Source organism: Anser brachyrhynchus, assembly GCF_964034855.1.
Source record: "Anser brachyrhynchus genome assembly, chromosome: 23".
NCBI lineage: Eukaryota > Metazoa > Chordata > Aves > Anseriformes > Anatidae > Anser > Anser brachyrhynchus.
In genome coordinates, this window is record NC_137716.1 from 2,995,182 (window position 1) to 3,012,239 (window position 17,058).

At 58.4% G+C, this 17,058-nt stretch overlaps 1 protein-coding gene across 3 annotated transcripts in view; it reads left to right on the top strand.

Moving 5' to 3' along the window:
- The first annotated feature begins 2,551 nt into the window (after positions 1–2,551).
- The window catches only part of GNG7 (G protein subunit gamma 7), a 68,238-nt gene continuing 53,731 nt past the window's right edge, over positions 2,552–17,058 (top strand). Inside the window, exons 1-2 of one of the 3 annotated variants that reach the window (XM_080565886.1) lie at positions 2,552–2,670; positions 15,197–15,274. The gene's annotated coding sequence lies outside the window, so the exon portion shown is untranslated. Of the gene's footprint in view, positions 2,671–6,211; positions 6,290–6,470; positions 6,590–15,196; positions 15,275–17,058 lie in introns of those variants that run through there. The other 2 variants (XM_080565888.1, XM_080565887.1) reach the window with 2 other exon arrangements.

Here is a 17,058-nt window from a genome sequence, read left to right on the forward strand (position 1 = left end):
TAGGGACGCGGCACGGCGCGGTGTGGCATGGCACGGCACCCCACGGCACCCCACGGCACGGCACGGCACCCCACAGCACCCCACGGCACCCCATGGCACGGCACGGCACCCCACGGCACCCCACAGCACCCCACGGCATGGCACGGCACCCCACGGCACCCCACAGCACCCCACGGCACCCCATGGCACGGCACGGCACCCCACGGCACCCCACGGCGCGCTCCTCCCCGTGTCCGCGGCCTTGGGCCAGGTCTCAGCATCCCCGGGGCAACAGGAGGGGGACAAAAGGCTCTTTGGGGACAAACTGGGCAGAACTGGGGGCTGCTGCCCCGGGGGGCTGTCCCCGGGGGGCTGTGGTCCTGCTGAAGCTGGGGGGTGTCCCTCGGGGTGTCCATCAGGGTGCTCCTTGGGACGCCCCTCGGGGTGCTCCTGGTCCCGTGGGGTGCTCCTTGGGACATCCCTCGGGGTGCTCCTGGTCCCTTGGGGTGCTCCTGGTCCCTCGGGGTGCCCCTGCTCCCAGCGATGGTCTCTGGCTCGCGGGAGGGCCGGGGCGGCTCTGCCCCCTGTGCCCTTGGGCTGGGGGCACCCCGAGCCCCCCCAAACCTGCGGGAGGCAGCACCCGGGGGCTGGCGCGGCCCCTCGATTCCTGATCCACGAGCAGCCAAAAATAAATTCGGTTGGTTTTGAGACCCACAAAGAGCTCCGGGGCCGGGGGGGGGGGGTCACACCGCCGCCCCCCCCCCCCGGCGTGTGGCTGGAGCCGCAGGGTGGCGGAGCCATCTGGGCGCAAACGGGCTTAGGGGAATCGGCCTGCTGCCCGCTAACGGGATTAGCGCTCCGCAACCCGAACACCGGGCTGCGAACGCCCAGCGCTTCACACCACTGCTTCTCCAGTGGCAACTGGTGCATACTGGTGCACACTGGTGCACCCCAAGAACACGGCCCCCACCCCCCGCGTGCCCCCCGGGGCCGTGCCCCTCGCTGCACCTCGAGCCAGGCCCCGGCGGCCGGGGAACCACAGCCCCGATTCAGGGCATCGTGGGGGGGGGGCCGCCGGGCTTCCTGCGCCCCGTGACTGCCGCCCGCCGCTGATTCACCCGCCGGGATTTTCCCCTTGTCCCCCCCCCGCTGTAAAACCACGGGGGGGGGTTGGTTGGGGGCTGCGGGCGGCTCAGCCCCCGGTGCTGGGGGGGGGCTGCGGGTCCCCTCCTGCGTTGGTGCGAGGCGCGGGAGCCCGGCTGCCCTGCGGTGCTGGGGGGCACCGGGTGGCGGGGGGGGGGTCCAGCTGGATTTCTGGCCCCCCCCTCACCCCCCCCCCAGGGCGGTCAGGAAGGCAGGAGGAGCCGGAGGCCGGGCAATGGTGACTCAGAAGGACGAGGAAGGGGCCCGCAGCCCTTCCTCTCCCTGGGGGGGCCTGTGCAGGAGGGGGGGGCACGAGGCGAAGCCAAGCATGAGCCCCCCCCCCACTGGCTGCAGTACCAGAGATGGGGGGGTCCCGGGCTGGGGTCTGCGGTGGGGGCCCTGCACCCTGAGCACCGATCCTGCACCCACGGCCCCGCTGCTGCCCACCGGGCCCAGGGGGGGCACAGGGTGGTGGTGGGGGGGGACACACGGGCATGTGCTGAGCACCCCCCCCCGCCAATGTCCCCCCCCCCAGGGGCTCAGAGTGGCCGTGGGGGCAGCGGGCAGGGCAGCGCCGGGATTTGGGGGGGTGGCGCTGGGGTTTGGGGGGGGGGGGGTGGCATTGGGATCGGGGGGGCAGTATTGGGATTTGGGGGGGGTCAGGACTGGGAATTTGGGGGGGGCACTGGGATTTTTGGGGGTGGCACTGGGATGGGGGGGGCAGTATTGGGATTTGGGGGAGCAGTACTAGGATTTGGGGGGATGACACTGGGATTTTAGGGGGGCACTGGGATTTTGGGGGGCAGCACTGGGATTTTGGGGAGAGAATGACTGGGACCGGGGGCAGTGTTGGGATTTGGGGGGGGGGGGGGGGCAGCAAATGGGTTCTGGGGGGGGGGACATTGGGATTTGGGGGTCAATACCAGGATGTAGGGGGGGCACCGGGATTTGGGGGGGGCAGCACTGGGATTTTAGGGGGGGCACTGGGATTTGGGGGGAGCAGCACTGGGATTTTAGGGGGGGGCACTGGGATTTGGGAGGGGGCAGCACTGGGATTTTGGGGGTCAGCACTGCGATTCTGGGGGGGCGGCACTGGGATTTTGGGGGGGCACCACCGGGATTTGGGGGCACCCTGGGCTGCTGCCCCCCCCCCCGGCGCCCCCCTCATTAATATTAACGCTCACATTTACATAGCCCCGCCCCCTCCCCCCGCCCCGCGCTCCCATTGGCCGCCCGCCCCGCCGCTCCCCAGCCCCCCCGCCCCCTCCCTCCTTCCCCCTCCCTTCCCCGCGCCGCCGCCTCACCCTAACCTGCTGGCCGCTCCTCGCCCCGCCTCCTCCTCCCCGCGCGCCCCGCTCCGAGCTCTCCCATTGGCTGACGTCGCTGCCCGTCAGCGGCGGGGCGTGGCCGGGCGCCCCCCGCCCTGCCCGCGCCCGGCGGGGCCGCCCAGCAAGCTGCGTTGCGCGGCAGCGGCTGCTGGCTCCGGCGGCGGCGGCGCCTCCCCCCCCCCCCCCGGTGCCCCCCCGGTGCGCGGCACCCCCGGGACCGGTGAGGAGCCGTGGGGGGGGGCAAACCGGCCGGGGGGGGGGGCGGGGGGGGCGGTGCAGGCCGCGGCCTGGCGGAGCCCCCGGGCCGAGGGCCCGGTGGACGGAGGAGGGGGGGTCGTGGGGGGGGGAGGGGGGAGGAACGGGGGGGGGGGTTGGGGAGGGGGAGGGGACCGGGCAGGTGGGGGGGGGGGAGGTGGGGAGGGGGCTAAGGGGTTTTGGGGGGGGCTAATGGGGAGGTTGGGGGGCTTGGGGGGGGCGCTGGGGGGCCGGGGGGGGGCTTGGGGGCTTGAGGGGGGGGCTGGGGGGGGCTGGGGGGGGTTGGGGTTGGGGGTCGGGGGAGGTCTGGGGGGGGTGGGGGGGGCCCTGGGGGTGCTGGAGGTTGAGGGAGGGGGGAGGGGTTAAGGGGAGGGGGTCTGGGGTGGGGGGGTCACGGGGGGGGTCAGTGGGGGGGGTGTAGGGGTGCTTTTGGGGAGGGGGGGCTCTGCTGGGGTCCCAGGGTCTTTGGGGAGGGGTGGGGGGGGGCTGGGAGGGGGGTGCGTGGGGCGCTTGGAACCCACGGGGGTTCGGGACCCGGCGGTGGGGGGGGGGGGGGCTGGCAGGGCACGGCCCCAGAGCCCCCCCTCGGGGGCTGGGGGGGGGGGCGATGCCCCCTGGTGGGGTCACATCTGTGTGAGTTGGGGGCGCCTCGGTACAGGGGGGGCTGCGGGGGGTCGGGGTGGAAAGCAAGGGGGGGGTCCTGTGGCGGGGGGGGGTCTGGTGGGGGTCAGCGCTTGGGGGGTGTTGTGGTGTGAGACCCCAAAAGGGGGGTGGCCGCGCTCCTGGTGCCGCAGACAAAGGCAGGAGCCCCTCTGCCCCCCTCTCCCCCCCCCCCCCTCATTATTACTAATCAGGACAAACGAGCCGCAGGTGCCCCGTAGGAGGCCCAGGAGCGGGGTCTGGACCCGCTGGGCACCCGAGGCCCACCCTTGGGTCCCCTACAGCCCCCCCCGGCAGCGGGGACACGGGGGGACACGCGGTGCCCCCACCGGGGTGCCCCCAGATGTGGCCCCGGCCCCCACCTGCGGCCGTGAGCACAAAGAAACGCCGGGCGCTGCGGCCGCTCGGAGCCGCTCCTCGCCCTCTGCTTGTAAAGGAGGGGAAAACTTGCGGGTTTTAGGGTGCTGGGTCGCATTTAATGTGTTTTTTCTGGGGGAAAACTGGCAGCCTTCGGGGTCGTTTGTGGCTGCGGCCTCCTCGCGAAGCTGACCTGGCCGCTGCGGCCATCGCTACCGGCGGGCGAGCCGGCCTGCGGTACGCCGCAGAAGTCGGTAACTTGATCTTTAGTCGGAGCCTGTGAGTAAACTTGAGGCCTTTTAGGTAATTGCTGGGTTTCCCTAACGAGCCGCTCTCCTACGAAGCGTATAGCACCGGGGGAAGGCCTTCGTCCCGCGGGGTCTCGCCCGCTGCTGGCCTTGCGCTGCGCAGGGCGCCCAAGTCTGGGCTCCGGGTCAGCACGTGGCCCGAAAACAGGCCCACGGGAGCCCTCGGCCCCGTCGGTCCCGCTCTGGTTTCCAGCCAGCCTAGGGGAAAGCACAACCCAAAATCTGTATCGATGCGTTGAAGCAGGGCTTGTCGTCCGAGGGGTCGGTTCCCTTCCGCCGCCCGCAGCTGCGGGACGAAGGGGAATCGCCCTTCGGGGGATTGCTGGGGGATTTAGCGACCGACCCAGGAGGCGCCTTGACACGGAGCCGCCGGTTCCCCTCCTGTCTCAGCACCGAACCGGCATTGCTGCAGGTAATCAGCGCTCCGTGACACGGGGACCTGCCTCGGCGAGGCGTCGTCCCCGGCGGGCACGGGGAGAGCAGCGCGCCTCGGCTCAGCCGGGCGCAGAGAGAGCGGCACCGGGGGCCGGTGACTCAGGGCTCCGAGGTTTGTTCCCCGCTCTCGCACTTCCCCCCGCGGCCGGCCCAACTTGTGCCTTCCTGCCTCGCTTCCTTATCTGCCCGCTGGAGATAACCGCGCTGCCCCGGAGCGCGTTCGCCTGCCGGGGCTCGGAGGGGAGGCGGGCGCCCTCCTCCTGCGCCCGCGAGTTGCCGTCAAACCCCGTTTGGTGGGGCGCTGGAAGTCGCTGCTCAGCCGGGAGCAGGGGGGAAGTTTTCTTTGGCGCCTTCGGGAGGAGGTGGCGAAGGGCAGGGCTCGAGCTGTCGTTTCCCAAGCGCCTTCTTCTGCCCCTTCAGCGATGGAGCTCGGATCCGAAGGAGGGTTTGGTTCGGTTCTCCTGCACTCGTGTGGGCTCCGGACGGCTCAGGAATCACGGGGGTTTTGGTGCTGCTCGTCAGGAGGCTGCGGGGAGCAGAGGGGACGGCAGCCTCGCTGCGTCGGTGCTCGGGAGCGGGGCAGGGTGACCCCGAATCGGTGGTTGTGTACAGAGCAGGGAGGTGGGCTGTAGTCGTCCGGGGGTTCTGGCGCGGGGAGGGCAGAGCGAGAGAAAAGGGGGCGATAGGATGCTGGTGCGGGGTCGGTGGTGTGGTCTGAAGTCGGGTGCTGAGCCCCCAAGGTAAAGCTGTTGGGCAGGGCTGCCCGTCGCGGTCCTGCCCTCCGGCTGCGACGGCTCCGGCGCTGCTTTCCCCACCTCTACGAGGAGGCAGAGGGATGGGGATGCGGAGGTAAGCGAGCTCTGGAGTGGAGAGCTCTCTGTAGCACCTCTGCTGCTGCTCAAATACCATTCGCGTTATTTAATGCGTTCAGTTACAGAGCAGGAGTCGTGCAGGAGGATGGAGCGAGGGGCAGCACGCGTGGCGGTTAGCTGCCCGCAGGGCAGGGGAGCTGATGGGACGTGTTCCCGTTCCCCGTTACGGGTTTCCCAGCTCGGCGTGCAGAGTGCCAGGAGAAACAAAAATGGGAAGGGAGCAAAACTAAAGGACAACGTAAATACAATTCCCTCCCGCGGCGTGGCTTGACCGCTGTTACAGTCAGGACAAACCAGCAAAACTGCAGAGACTTTAAAAAAAAATCAGCGTTTCACGTTTACCTGCTCGGTTTGCATTTAGAAGTAAATGGCTGGAACTTAACAGGCGAGGGGCTGGAGGGGCTGGACCTTGCTTTTGGCTGCCTGCTGCAAGTGCCAGGCTGCGGTGGCCTGGTGTAAGCGGCTCGTTTCGGGTGGCTCTGCCCCATCCCTCGGTGCCAGCTCTGGCCGTGCAGATTTTGCTGCTGCCATCTACGCGTCCCCTGCCATCATCCCCGCGTCCTGCTAAAAGGCCCCTTATTGAAACGCCCGAACAAGCGGGGCATTGTGCAACACGCCCGTGTTTTCGTTTTGAACGCCCCTTGTGAAAGTGAAAGCTGTGCCTGCTGGCTCGGGGTGCTGCCTCCCTCCCGGCAAGCCCCGCCGCTCTACAAAATACCCGAAAAGCCCCGGGAGAACCGGAGCTGAGGCTGGGCACGACACCAGATTTGTTTGGAAGGGCTGAATCTGGCGAGCCGCCGGTTGGTTCTCCATGCTGGGGGTGGTCAGCGCACGTGGTGGAAGCAGATCTCCGGCTTCATCCCTGTTTTAGGGGTGTAGGAGCTGGACTTTGGCAGGAAACGAGCTGTGAATTCGGGTGATTCTTCAAACTCAGACGTGTCAGAAATCTCCGGTAGTTTTGGATTACGTTTTCTTAAGTGGGTGGGTAGGGATTGGCTGCGACCTCACAAAAAAAAAAAAAAAAGGGAGGAAATTCAGGCACGCTGTTAGGCTGAGACACAAAACAGGAAATTTAGTTAAGGATTATGCTTTTTCATAATTTATTGCATGTTTTTCCTCGTTCCTGCTAACAGGCTAGAAAAAAGTTGTACCGTACCCTAGCCTGCGTAATCAGAAAGCACGTCTGAATTTGCAGCTAGAGACTTTCCCTGTTGGCGGACCTCTGAGAAGCTGCAAAAGCTGAGAACGCTCGGTAACTCCTGCTTTGTTTTACTCTCACTCTCTAGAAAGGGGGAGGAAAGCTGGGGAAAGGACTGCGTCAGAGCAGTTTTAAAAACATCCCGCTCCAAAGGCGAGCGAGCGAGGGGAAAAAAACTGGCCCTGGCCCGTGGCCAGTGCTCGCGGTGGGCTCTGTGCTGGTGGGAGGATGGAGGGAGGATGCAGGGAGGGAGAGGGGGCTGGAAGGAGGATGGACAGAGGGATGGACGTGTGGACGTTCCTCTCCTGCCCTCCGGCAGCCTCCCCTCCTTGCCACGCTCGGGGAGCCGCCGGCTCGCGGGGCCGACGTGCTGCTGCTGCGCTCCAGAAGCTCCCTTCGCCTTGCCCCCTTCAGAAGAACGAAATCTATTTTTAAGCGTATAGAATAGTTGGGTGTTTGCTTTTGCGAGCCCTGAAGGCTTTTTGTCCATTTCTGCCTCGTCTGCTCTCGCGGCGAGACCTTGTGCTGTTTTTCCGGCGTGTTTTAACCCTTTTCTGCTTGCCCTCAGATTTTGCTGCTGCGGCTCTGAAACCACGGCGGGGCTGCTCGGTAGATGTGCTACAGAAACTGCTTTTAGGAGATTATTCCTGCTGTAGTCATGGTTATTCTCATTTCCTCCAGTCTAAGGGTAACTTCTTTGTTTGCTGGCAGAGGATCAGTGTTTATGCTCAAATCATGACATATCGCAGCTTCTCTGCTCGGTTACCCAAACACCGGCGTCGTGAATTTAATCTCACTATGCGACTTTTCTACGAGAAGAGGAGCACAGGCTTGTCGGAGAGCCTCTTTTTCCCTTTTTTTTTTAACGAAAAGTCCTGAGTTAAGGCCAAGAAATGCGATCGTTTTGCTCGTAGTTTTGGAGTTATGTCCAAAACTGTAATCATAGAAGTGGATCCTGAGCCTCGAAACAAAAGTGGTGCTGGTCATCAGGTGGGATAGAAAATGAGCTTCTGTAAAGCACCTGCTGAAGCTCACAGGTGGACCTGGAACTGAGCATATTTTCTGCTTAAGGACCAGAACTGTGGCTTAGAAATGGGGAAAGAAGAGAATTATTCTCTAATTTTGGAGGCATTGGTTTGAAAAGCAGGGAAGGATTAGAAGAGAATAACCGGTGTCCAGCAGCCGAGAGCAGGCAGAGTCCTGTATGACCGAGACCGGAGTTTGGAGGGGAAACCGCAAGACTGGGAATCTGCGCTGATGGTCTTTAAACCCTGCTTTTATGTGGCTGAGGGATTCCCAGCTGGTTTTGTTGGCTTTTGTTGGTTTCTTGGGCGTTTGCTGGTAAAGAAGGAGCGCAGCAGTGTACGAGCTGAGAGGATGCTGCACAGCTCCCCGGGTGCTCCTGCTGCTGCCTCGGCTAGGTGAGGGGGGCTGCAGGTGGGGTGGAAGTCGTTGCTGGTCTGTACCACGATTTAAGGTCAGGAAAAGTTGATTTTGGTACAGATGGGAATGAAGACTGGTTAGTATTGTCACTGGAAGACCTCTCTAAGAGGAACGTGAAAGTACTCGGAAGGAAACAACCATCTCATCGTGTCTTTCTCGCCCGTTTGTAGCCCCGTGTGTCAGACCCGTGCTCTGCTGGCTCCGAGCAGCGGTGCTGAGCTCCGGGCAGGGCTGTGCTTAGGAGCCTGCTGCGAATTTCCTTCTGGGAAGAGCAACGAGAGCGCTTTTCTGCCGATTTATGCTGCCGAGGTGCGATGCCAAATTCATTTGTCAGCGCCCAAATACACGTCTTTACGGTCCCTTGTAGAAACTAGTTGAGGTTGGAGAATTTGCTTTAAGGACGGATCTATTAGCGCGTGTGATAAATAGCGGATAGGCTTCGTAAAGGCATCCGCAGAACGGCGTGCGGCATTATGCGAGGACGCCGGGGTGAAAAAAGGATTTCACATTTGTTAGCGTAGATAGAGCAGGAGCTGTTGCGAGTGACAGCAGCGGCTCTGTGCTCGCAGCATACCAATGCCGATGGAACTGGTTGGTTGCCAGACGTTAGTCATGGGGCACACCTACTTTGGGAGAGTAGCCCGTGGGTTTAGAGAAGTAATTATTTTCTAACAGCCCCGCGGGGCACGAGCAATTCAGCTTCTGGAGGACAAGGAAGGGCTTGCTCCAGAATATTAGTTAAAAAATTGTGTGCATACGAGCTGCAGCTGGTGGCTACTTGACCAGAATGTAATTTGTCCGGGCATTGTTCCTTACAGGCAGCGTTCAAGACACGAGCTTCTGGAGGCGGAAACAATGGCTGACCCGGTGCAGCTTTTGTGGCTAATTGCGGAGCCGGTGCTGCTCGCTCAGGGAGGGAGCTGAGCTGATTTTGGGTGCGGAGCTGGGCTGGTCCTTGGGCTCGCAGCAGCCCACGGTGCGGACCTGGGGGTGAACGCCCGAGATCAGTGCTGCTGGCTGAACTGGGGTGCTCACGCGGGTCAGCGTCAGGCTCGGAAAAGTCAGCGCTTCTGACGGGTGGCAGAGCTGTTCTCCCTCTGCTTACTAATTAGGTGGTTGACATTCTTCGCCTTATTATCCCACCCTCAGCTTTCCTTTCTAGGGATCTGGGTTGACGCTTTGTAGAGGCTCCTAAGGAGCGATTAGCTCTCACATTTCTGAAGCCTTCAAGGAGAAGCTGCTCTTTTGGTGCATGTTTGTGAAAAATGTTTGTGGTGCCCGCGCGTGGAAAAAATACGTGCTAGATGTGATTTATTTATTTTTTTTTTAGTGTGTTACCCGCTCAGTGTTGCATCATGTTTTTCTGTCTTCTTCATTCACGGATGCTTCTGGGGACAGGTCCAGCACAGGCTGGCTGCGGCGGTGCCTTCTGAAGGACTCCGTTATCAGTCTGCTGCCAGAAGGCAAGGCCCTTGTCAGGACGGAGGGGACAGAGCAAGCTTTCCTGCTCGCTGCCGAAGGACCTTGGTGACGGCGCAGGTCGGGGTGCTCAGCCCGTTCCAGCGGGCTGCGGGGCTGCATTTCATTTCGTGGTGATGGTCTCAGCAGCGCCGGGGCTTGCTCCCAAAGCCCGTTCGTGCAGGTAGAGCCTGGCTTTGCTGGAGAGGGGTCTTCGCCTCTCTTGCGAAAGTTCTTAAAACCCCATGATTTCTTTTAAAAACGTGAAAAATCTCGTGTTAGGGAAACGTTCTCGCCTTTGGAATAATACCGTTCGGCAGCGCTGGAACGACACGGTGCTCAAAATAGCAGCAGCTGCCATAGGCCAGGATGGAGCGGAGTCGAGTGAGTTGTGTTGTCAGTCATGGGAGCACAAATCCAATTCCACCTGCGGATGAGCATTCCCGAAATAGCAGAGGGTTGTCAACCAACAGAGGAGATGTATTGTGCGCATCTCTTTTGTGCGCTCCGTTACTGCGCTCCCTTCGTACTGCATTAAGGAGAAAAAATTAAAAGTTGCTGTGGTTTAGCTGCAGCTCGAGAGAGTAACCACTTCCTACTCTCTTCAGTAAATAACAGCTGGGAGAGCGTGTTTGGATAGTCGGGTATATGCTGTTATTTGGTAGGTGAAACACGATCTGTCTGCAGGCGAAGCCCTGCTTGCGCTTACCGCTGCGATCCAAAAGCCGGCTGCTCCCGAACTGCTGCTCCCGAGTTTGGGGAGGGAAAGGGAAGCTGTGCCAGCGCTGGGGAGATGCGAGCGTCTCCAGGGCGGTCAGGAAGAGGGGCAGGAAATCTCAGCCGGGGTTTGACAAAGCTGCTGATGGTGTAGGGAATTTGTCGAGGGCTCCCGGAGCACGGAGGGGCTGCTGGGGCTGGTGGCTCAAAGGTTCAGCGCCGTGCGGGTCCTGCCAGGCACCCACGAGGCGTTTTGGGGCCAAAGTCCACGTGTGCAGGCGTCTCGAGAAGCCGAGGGGTCTCCGGCACAGCGGCTGAGCTCCTGAGGACTTGCTCGAGCTGCTGGCCTCGTGCACTTAACCCTTGCTCCTCGATTTAATCGTGTCATTCTTGAGGCTGTTGTTGGCTGCGTAAGTGAAGCCTTCCCCCTGCACTCTCTCCGTGTGAGTGCCGCTGCGATATGTGGTAAATACGGGTTCAAATTCCTGCGGGACTGATCGTACCCTGCTAACCCCATTCCCCACGGGCCAGATTTGGGGCCGCCGGGCAGAGCAATGCGGCCGCCTTCTTTTGAGCAGTTACCCAAACGCTGCTGGAATTTTTTTAAGTGCATACGAGGTAAAAGTTAATCAAATATAGTGCTTTTTTTAATTACTGTGAAAGGGAGCCTAACCTGTGTGTTGGCTCCGTTTCAATCTTGCTGGCTGCTTGCTTGCAGTGCGTGGTACGGCAATGTAAATTCCCGTTCCTTCAAACCAAGAAACAAGGGCACAACCTGCAGATGACAAAAAACAGGATGTAACGGTGGGGCGGGAACGAGGGTGGTCTCGGACACTACCACGTAGTCCTGTAACAACGTTTGAGAGACTTTTGCCCACGCCACCTTTACTTCTTTATTTTTTGCTGATACGTCAGCTTGCTTGCAGGTTGTGCCTGAACAGGAGCGTTTCCTCTTCCAAGTACTGGTAGCACTGAGTAGAGTTCCTAAAACTTGGTGTTTTACGTTTTCACGTGGTAGGCACTTGGTCCTGTGGCCTGCAGGCCAAGCTTCAGTGAGAATATTGAAAGAAAAAGCCATTTTCACTACCACTGTTTAATTTTGTCCAGGAAAACCGGAGGATAATGCAAGCTGACAGTGCTCTTGCTCTCGATTCTTGCACCTCCCTTCCAGCGCAGCGGTGTGTACTGTAGCATCCTAATTTAAGCTTTTTCTGGAGCTTCTTGCTGGAGGAGAAGGTTAAGGAGCAGGTGAACCTGTTGCATGATCTAATGCTTGTCCCTGCCACCTGCGTGCGTTTCTGTTCGACCGGAGGAAATGAGCAGTGTAAAGAATCCAGGGAGCCGAACGCTCGCTGGCAGACTTGTCTACAAGTACTCTTCTCAAGGTTTCGCGAGCTCTGTAAATGTGCTGGAGAGGGATGGACTCGTAAGTGAGAGCTCATAAATTTGTGACCTCTCTCACCTGCGCACCGAGAGCTGGCAAGTCCCTGTCTGTGAATGCGAATTTGCTGATTTCTTTGCGTGAATCATAAATCCACGATTTATGGACGAGTCAGCTCTAATCCATTTGTATAAATATCAGTTTGCTTTCTTGGCTGTGTGACACGGGAGCAGCTCTTGCTAGGAGTGGGCTTTTGGTGCCATTTGAAGCCTTTTCAGGTTTCTACCGATAGCGGCTGCTGCTCTGATCTTACGAGGTGTGTGTGCTGATTTCAGCTTCGTTAGCTGGTCTGGGTGAAGACGACCGAGCTGTTGTGCGGAGGTGCTAAAAGCGGAGTTGAAATTCAGTTGACCTTGTAAGGACCCTGCGTACGTGTTGGTTCTGGCTTTGCATCGCGTCTGCGGGTGGAGGGCTGATGTTCCCGGTGGCACAAAGAGCACCGCTCGCGTTAGGGCAGTGCTCTGGGGCAGCACGTTTCAGTTCCTTCCCAAGTCTCCGATTACGGGTTTTCAGGAGCAGTAACACGATTATAATGAGGCAGTTGATATTTTCAGCACCAGGTTAGTAGGGAAACAAGCTATTGCTTTTTGAGAGCTTTTGCTAAAAGAAACTACCAAAGGGCAAAGTATTATTCAGATACCCCTTTCCAAATATGCTTTAAAGAAGCCTGTTTCTGCGTGGAGCTCTCAAGCACGGCATAGCTGCGTGTTATCTGAATATTTCGCTATAAATATAGAGCGAGGAGATTAAGAACGAATGGCGAACGGCTCCGTTAAAACCAGCGAGCATTTTGTTTTGTGGTGCCATGTCATAATCCCAAGTCATTTTTCTTGGGATTTCAGCGCGAAGCTCCTGGAACGTGTGTGTGGTAGAAGCACCCTCGTCTCGCCCGCTGCTGCAGAGCAGCTGGGCAGGGAGGGTGCTGCTATGCTTATTTTAAGTGATTTTTTTTGGGAGAGGGTGAAATGATAAACATACGAGGAAAGGTTTAGCGAGGGCGATGCAGGTGGCACTTCTGGTGTGGTTTCTTCATGCTCATCCCTGGAGTCCACACACCTCTGGTAGGGAAGACGAAGAAAGCTCTGCATCCCCTCGAGATGCAGTGGCCCAGCGCCGGGTTATTTTTTGCCTCACCTCATGGGCGTCCCTGCGCTCAGGGGGCACCCAGAGGTGCTCGAGGAGGGGTGGGGGGCTCTGCTCCCGGTGCTCCTCTGTGTTCTGACCTGGGCTGATAGGACAGGGCCGAACACCTCCCTTTGCAGGTGATGGCACATCGCGGGCCAGTCCCATGGGTGTCCTCGTGCTGCAGACTCCCTGGGAGGCCGAGAGACCTCGACATTCCTCCTGTCCTCATGCAGCACCTGACAGTGGGGTCGGAGCCACGTCGGCCGCACCGTTTGATGCTCGGAGGCTGTAGGTAGGAGGCCAGCGTGGATCAGACGCATGCGCCGCGTCTGCGCCTGGTGTATACCATAGCCACGTGCCGGTGCCTCCCATTTCCCCGTGCCTCCTTCAGGCCAGGCTCTTGGGGACTCCCGGTGCTGTAGGGGCTGGTGTTTGTGCCGGTGAGCGGCCGGGCTGGTGGACATCAGCCCCTTTCCGACTCAGCCCCTGCGGCGTGTGGGCTCGCGATGCCACCGCCACCCCTCGCCATGTAATGGCAGCAGCAGCTTGAAATGCCCGAACGCACGAGCACGCCTGGTCCTGCTGCTGCTGCTCGTGGTGCTTGGAGGAGGGAGGCTGGAAGAACAAAGAGATGACTACTTCTAATTCTCATTTATATTGTTTCCTGCGAAGCTGTCCCCTCTGCAGGGGAAACACGGTAGGGCCATAACAGGAACAAGCAAACATCCCGTGCTTCCTGGTGACTGTAACGACTCTGCTGACTTGAAATGCATCATTGCGTTGGTCTGTCGCTGGCTGACTTTTATCTGGGGTGTTTTTTTGCTGTTAATGATTAGACGTTAAACAATTCCCTCTAGAAACGAGCTACGCAGCTACCTGCCCTCGCAGAGGACAGGCCGGCACGCCCGCTGCTTTGATCACACCTTAAAGGAAGCCTAAGCCTGTGGCTGCCTAAAATAATAACGCTAACGTTCCCTGCTCCCTTTGTGCTTCCTCTGTTGTGTGTTGGAGGGTATTTCTCTGCTAACGTATGGAGGGGCCTTGTCGGGGGCCAAGCCCTGAGGGGTCTCGCTGGGCCTCGGGCGCTGTGGTGGCAGCTGGGGCCTCGGGCCCAGGAGGGGAAATGGCGGTGGTGTGCTAAGTCAGGGACGAATCCTGCTCAGCGCCTGTGGAGACAGGGTTTTTTATCAGAGGTATTCTCGAGGGTATGAATTAAACACAGTGCAGGTTCCTGGGCAAAGGAGAATCGCAGCCCTAACTGGGCCTTGCTTCCCCGCCTCAGTTCTGTTTTTTATGTTTGTTGCGTAGCCGGTTGTCTGAAAAATAAATAAAAATAAAGTAGTGTTGGGGCCTAAAACGTGGTGGCCCAGGTCTGAGGGTGGCGTTAGGGCTGGCCGTAGCCGCTGAGGACACAGGGGAGAAGGTCGGGCTCGCTGCTTGTGTCCGGCCGCCGTCGCACGCGCCGTGCTGGGCGCTGCCGGTGGGGCCAGGGCTCCTCGGGGCCGCTCGGAAACCGTCCCCGTGGCCCCCCGGCTTTCCTTCTGGCTCTCGTGTGAGATGGGTCCAAATTCCGCATTTTCTCCTGCAGATTTCATCATCTGCCGCTTGACAAAGGAATATAATGCAGCAATTTTCCTAACCTAAATAGTGATTCTGAATGACTGTATTTCCAACTCCCCTCTAACTTGTACTTAATTTAAGTGTGTGGGCTTTTTAATTTGATCATTGTGAGGAGGAACAAAAAATGAAATACTGCAGATATGCCTTCCCCTTCCCTTTCTTTAGTTAAATCTATCTTTGTCATTCTCTTTCTTTTTGACTTCCCTGAGTTGCTCATGCTATTTTTCTCTGGTTTCTTTTGTTGTAGCTCCTGTATTGCAGCCTTACATCTTTAGAAATGTATAATGCATGTATGTGACTGCTTCCTTGCCTTCACAGCATCTCCGCTGTCAGCGTATGACAAATAACATGTGATTGATGGCTGACTAAGCATTCGGAATATCTCTCCGCTCTTTGTGTGCCCGGTGATGTTTTTTTTCTGTTGCGCAGGGAGGCAGGAGCGCCTGGCATCCCTTGTGATCGTGGGGCCATCTTCAGACTCCAGCCTGAACTGCACTGAATGCAGCCAGGTGCTCTGCCTCCAGTCGGCCTTAAAGCCGGCTGACCCGCATAGCTGCTGGCTTGCTAACCCGTGAATCCATGTGACATTTCCCTCATTCTTACTAGGTGACCCGAAATAGTTCCGTGAGAGCCGGGTCCGGCCTGGTTTCACACAGGGAGAACGTACTGCCTGTGTCTGTCAGCGTGAGAAGGGTCTTTGTAGCTGGATGGCTGTGATGTCTGCTGTCTTTTAAAAAAAAATAAAGATGTGAGGTGCTTCAGCCGGTTGGATCAAAGCCTGATGTTTGCAGGGTAGCAAGCATTCCCTGCAGTAACGTTTTAATTGCTGAAAACTCTCTCTGTTTCCTTTCTTTTAGGAGAACCGGCCATTTCTCAAGCCAGAGAGCTCATCTGCCTTTGTTCTGAAGGCGGCAGGGTGAACGCTCCCTAACCAGGTATGTTTATGCAGAAGCACACCAAAAAGCTTTCCAAACTATCCCTCCTGCCTCACAGTTAACTCCTCAGGTCTCTGTATCCTTGATTCCCCAAACCACAGATACCTTACGAGGTGGGCAGCACGAACGTGCTAGCAGCACGCTCAGAGTCACCCGGAGGTGGTTTGACCAAGGCCTCAGCACTGCTCGGGTAACAACTCACAAACAGCTGGCATTTGCAATTTTGTCTTCTGTTCCTTGAAAGGCTGTAACTCGAGGGTCGGTCACGCAGCAGCCTCAGGAAGGGCTGCTCCGCTCCTGCCCTGCGCATCGAGATCTGCCGCTTACAGTCCTGTCACTGCCACGAGCACCTCTGTACACCCTGCTTTCGGGCTGAAAAGGTGCTTTTTCAGGGCTGGACGCAGGGCAGTAATTGAACTGCCTTTTCTGTCTAGAGCACTGAGTGCTAGATCTCCGTGTACCCTGCATCAGCTGGTCCCTTAGTCATGCGAGGGGTGAGTGGTTAAATAATTGTCTTTGAAGGCTGTGTTCCTCTGAGGGCTGCTCGATAAATTATGACGAAACTTCAGGCACCTTAGGTAGCGGTAACAACTGCAGCTTTCTGATGGCAGGACAGCTAGGCTGCTGCTCCCAGTGGTACACTGGGGCCTCTGAGCGCTGCAAGGGTGGCTGCTTTGAGCAGTAGCCTCTGGTTTTAGCTCCGACTTTCAGGTGGAGACTGCTCCTGTTTCACTGCTGGGGGGCTGAAACGTAGAAGTCCATGTCTGTGAGGGTATTTAGCTGCTCAGAGTCCCTTTGATTTCAGTAGGATGTCAAGCGTCTAAAATTGCCCCAAGGTCACAAAGAAACCCGATTTCCTGAGGTAGCAGTTGTCTGTAAGTTGGATTTTTTTTTTTTAATGCATTACCTTATTTGATGATTGTTAACATGGCATCACCATGCTTTTTAGCTGTTACGTTATACTCCAGGGAAGGCACAGTTGTGCCACGCGCTGTCTGCCTTTCATTCCAGGTGAAAAGATTAAAGTTCTGATAGGACGGTACCTTCAAGGTTATCAGTTAAAACTGGCCTACCTTAACCGCGGCTCTCCCGATAGACGTTCCTCTTCTTTCTTCAAAGCAATACATCAGGCAGCGTTGCTTGTTGTCCCTGACTTGCCTCTCGGGCAGAAGTTTAGTTTTTGAGAGATGCCAGCAGCGCTTTGGTCTTCAGCATCCTTCCGCAGGGCTGGTTTTGGAGCCTGGGTTCCGAGTGGGATCTCCAAGAGAGGGCAGTGTGTCCCTGGCAGCTGGACCGCGCTGCAGCTCCAGGCGTGAGCTGCTCGTGATCAGAGGAGCAGCGTCAGCCTCCAGAAAGCTGAGAGAGCCTGAGTCCTTAAATCAATTTGGAATGAGTAATTGACTGGCACGCTCATTAGCAAATGTATTAGGAGCTGTGTTTTATCATGCGGCTGGTCGTCCTTTCCCCGGGTTGTGGCAGGAGTACAGCGGTGCTTCCTGTTGCCTCACTTTCATGAGAAATGTCGCCTGTCGGTTCCACTTGCGTCATTTTGCCCTACTTTTTGCACTTGGTGTCTCCTCCAAGAAGGGAGCGATTTTCGTGGAATCAGCATCGAGCCTTGCTGTGAGTCAGAGTGGACTGGAGAGTTAATTCGAAACATAAGGAAATCGGGGAGAAAAACAAAAAAAGGAAAGCTGATGGAGGTTGTTATATTGTAATATATCGCCTCAGGGCTCCAAGCAGGAAATGCTTATGCCAGTCTCCGTCTCAAAAGCAAATCTTTC